Source organism: Schistosoma mansoni, chromosome 3, assembly GCF_000237925.1.
Source record: "Schistosoma mansoni strain Puerto Rico chromosome 3, complete genome".
Classification (NCBI taxonomy): domain Eukaryota; kingdom Metazoa; phylum Platyhelminthes; class Trematoda; order Strigeidida; family Schistosomatidae; genus Schistosoma; species Schistosoma mansoni.
In genome coordinates this window covers 2476145-2480568 of record NC_031497.1, presented here as the reverse complement: position 1 = coordinate 2480568, position 4424 = coordinate 2476145, and the positions used below count along the sequence as shown (strand labels likewise).

The 4424-nt window shown below is 33.6% G+C and overlaps 1 non-coding gene across 1 annotated transcript; it reads left to right on the top strand.

Moving 5' to 3' along the window:
• Positions 1-258: 258 nt before the first annotated feature.
• Smp_tRNA_01711_Gln_TTG.1.1 lies at positions 259-324 on the top strand. The gene has a single exon. It is a non-coding gene (tRNA).
• Positions 325-4424: the final 4100 nt, after the last annotated feature.

Here is a 4424-nt window from a genome sequence, read left to right as displayed (position 1 = left end):
TTAAAAAGGTCAATTAATTCATTGTCAATTATGGTCATCCATTATACATCAATGAGTTCATAAGATATCCATACATCGATCGCTAAATTAAAACAGAAAGAATAAAAAAGTTCATTTTAATCCAATAAATCGGAAAATATTTTAAACTGTAACAGTTTGCATTCTTCCGTAGTTGATATCTTGATTGCAAGATTCAAACAAGTAATACTAAGTGAATTCAAACTTCACCTCATTGCACAAGCAAGTGGCTATCAGGACTCAGTAGCTGAGTGGATAACGTGATGGCGTTTGAAGCGAGGGTACTGGGTTCGAGTCCCAGAGTGAACATCAACTCTGAGATGCAGGTACATCCAGCTGACGAGTCCCAGATAGGACGAAACGTGCGTCCTGGATTCCACTGTTAGCCATTTTCCATCTTTGCTCATAATGCTTGTGAATTAAGGCAATATCGAGGCAATGCGCACAGTAAGCACATATGCCAATTAGAGACTGACCAGTTGCACTGTATATTTTGTGAGGATTACCGTAATAGAGCTGTTATTTTACGAGTTTATAAAGAATAGATGGTCTAACAATAGAACTCAGAATGAGCATTTCGTTTTATTTGGAGTTTGTCAACTGGATGTACTTGGATCCTAGAGTTAGGCTTAGGGTGGACATCAAATTTGGAACGAAAGTACATCCAACTGACGAATCTCAAATGGGATAAAACGTGCACCTTTGGTCCTATAACTTTTCTCGACTGATCTTTTCTATATGATTATGCAAATAGAAATAAAATTACCTCAAATATTTGTGTTGATTAGCTGTTATTAATTTTTGATAAACCAATAATTTGTAGATAGACACTTGTAAGGTCAGTAAGTTACACTAAACTGTAGCCAAACTAGTTTATCATGCTGAACGTACTCCAACATCAGAAAACTGGTTACTGGCCGTTGAATTGTCCATCTCAATTCATCATAATCAACAATAGTTAGTGTTGGTTAGTTAATCGATAGGGTGGAGCCAGTTTTGAGGCAGCTTACTAGCCTCTTCGTATTTAAATATAAGTCGGTCTGGTAAGATTTCGTTTGTTCTATAAGAAATAAGTAAATGTGATAGCCTAACCATCAGTTAGGATGAATCAAAATTGGAAGTCATTGGATGGAGCAGCTTCAACGTAAGATTACGTCAGTCAAGTTATTACATCATTCCCATTTATTCAAGTGGATTAAAGCTGTTAATCAAACAATATAAGTAAGCTCATTATACCGAATATCGTCTGAATCTACACAGTTGTAATCTCAACAAGAACATAATATACTATTATTTAGTTAAGATGTAACCTCGACTTAGTTAGTAAATAGTAAATGAATATTATGAATTGGATCTCATTTGTAGTTGTAGGTTCAGGCTGTTGAAAAGTCTCAAAATAGGGGGAAGCATTTGTTCAATACTATAAGACTTCAAATCTTTATTCAAATAATGTCACTTCATGATGAAAACTATCTTGAAAATGAATATATACAAGTCATCTGTGGATTATTACATTGTCTTTTACCCGATAGTTACTTACTATACTATACAGGATATATCAGTATTATCTAATAAACAAAAAACATGAGTCTATAAGTTCCAATATTAACCTTTATCTGTTGCTTCACATGTGACTATAGTAATTCTATAGATTCACCGGACCTGTTGAGGCTTCGAAGTAACTGTGCTTAGAGAAGTGAACTCTAACACCTCTAAAACTACAGCAGTTGGTTTATATAAGCGAAATATATGTGAATATATATTTAAAAATTTTGTTGATTATCCCTCCAGAGGGTCACCATCGAAAACTTCATTATGACTATTACATCCTCTAAATAGTGAAACTAGGTTAGTCAGTCATTAGCAACGTAGAACACGGCACATATGTATACCGGTTCATGTGACTGCATCATGTTAGGATGGAGAGATGAAATTATGAAGACGAATGCTAAAGTAGCAGTATTAATAGAGGTAGTAGATAGAGTATCAAAGTCAGTCAATCAGCTACAACGTAGGACCAGTCACATATGTGCATCAGTCCAAGTTGCCATACCTCATTAGCACAACAAGATGAACACCAAATTCATAGAAATAGTTAATTTAGTAGTGGTACTATATAAAAGAAAGGTTGTATATAAGGATATAGTATAGAGTATCAAAGGTTATAAAAGAAATTGGGTATAGATTACGTGATTTGAGAAGAAGGAATGAATTTAAAAAATGGGAAGCATGAAGGAAAGAAAATAGTGAATGTACTTACCCCATTGATACTGATTCTGAGCCATGTTACCTAACATCGCCAACATTTGAACTCCAACCAAGTATTCTGCATCTACTTACGTGACCTAGTTCAACGGTCAATGGCTTCTTGGACTAAAAGGAAGTCTTAGCATGACCGTCCCTATCTTTACTTCAACCTACTTTCACTCCAACCAACATCGAGAGTTGTAGGCAGTGTATGGACTCAATTAATACATCGTATCACCATTTAAGTTGCTGAAAATTCACAACTTCAACTGATATGTTACCTTTACTTGGTACTATGCGTCTAAATTCAATGTTGCTCACTTGGTGGTACCGAAATATTTTAGTAATTCTTCGAATGGGACTAGAACCAAATTCTAGTAGCACATGAATACACTATTTTTAAAGGCCAGGTTTTAAAGCCTACAGAGGATAGTAGACACGATTAGAGTAAATTATTCAGTTTTTGTCAGTGAGGTTTTTATATTTCCATAAAGTATTGGATTACTAGCAGGTCCAAAATAGATTCTCATTTTATCTTAATCTTCAATGTTAAATATATCAAGAATTGGAACTCTTCGTTTACGGAGTATACAACAGCATACTCACATCCTGAAATATGTAGGTAGAAATTTCGAAACTCTTCTTGAAGTTCTTGCTCAAGGTACAAATATTTCTTCTAGATGGTGGATACTAGTCAGTATTTTATCAAGTTGTTTCATAAATTAAACATACATTGTCTCCATTTTCAAAGCCGACCGGTAGTTTAATGAAACTAAGACTTGGTTTTGAATCCACATGGCTATCTCAGATGTCTAACAATATGAAAACCTGTCTAATACGAGCACTATAGAGTTAACTGAAACCAGATAAAAGATGGTAAAACAGTTATTATCACACTGAAGAGTTCGTATTGATGTGGTAGTTTAACCATTGACCGAAATAGAGCACGAACAATCATAATGTTGGAATAAGATAATTTGTCCAATAACTGGGTCAAACAATAATACTCTCGTTTTATAAGAAATCCTAAACAATGTTGTTCAGATCCAAAGTTTCGAAGATGATTTCAAATATTATTGACTCTGCGACTCAAATATATGTTCGAGGTTCTGTTCATGGTGTTCTATGACATTCATAATTATTCTTACCGTTTTCGATTTTCCAAAGATTGATCAGACGTTACTTCAAGTACTGTACTGAACATAGGTTACTCCAATACGAGGTAAGTGGATGAGATTATTGAAGTTCTCAATCGATTTCCCTAAAGTTTACACGAAAATCACAACTCAAATGTTATAAAATTGTTAACTTACAATGTACTGGTGGTTATAATTGAAGTTTGATTTCTGTTCTAGTTATCATACATTCGCTTTTTTCTCATTTCCATTGATTTTTGTAGACAAGGTATGTTTATGTATACAAAAATGCATGTATAAATGTCTATACAATAGAAAACTATGTGCGTGTATAGGTAGATAGATAGGATTGTATAGACTAATTCCGTATTATCAAAATAAGTACGTTTGTATATTGGTCTAGATTTATATACAGTTTGTTGTTGGTTACCGCTATATTTATATAAGTAGATCTCATTTTATGACTAGCCGGTCTGAAATCTATTTGTCTACACACAAGCAAGTATACATATACATATATATATGCTTGTTCACTTGCATAGACATGTATTTTTAAACGTAAATCTTACAGACCGGTATACAGCCATCCAAAATCAAGCTGTTTAGGTGACAAACGTAATATTGACTCTTTTGATATCCAAAATTCAGGTCTGAAATGAAGAATTCAGAACTTCTTTTATATCAAGTATTTAGGTCGTGTTGGAAGATGAACAAAAAAAATTTTATATTAATTTACCTACCCGATATTCATTGTATTAGTACAAGTATTTGAATTCGGTAATAATAATAATAATACTTTTAAGATTTAACTAATGAATCACTCCATTTATATCTTCGAAAATTAAATAATTATGTAAACACAAGAAATGATAGACAACTCCGTCTGATTTGTGTTTTTAGAAGGGGGTTTTGTGGAGATTTTAGTAGTTTTATATAGTTAAGATCATGGATGCGCACTGTTGAGGAGTTCCACAATAGGACGAAATAGCCGTCCAGTGCTTCCAGGTTTTCCATGGTGGTCTA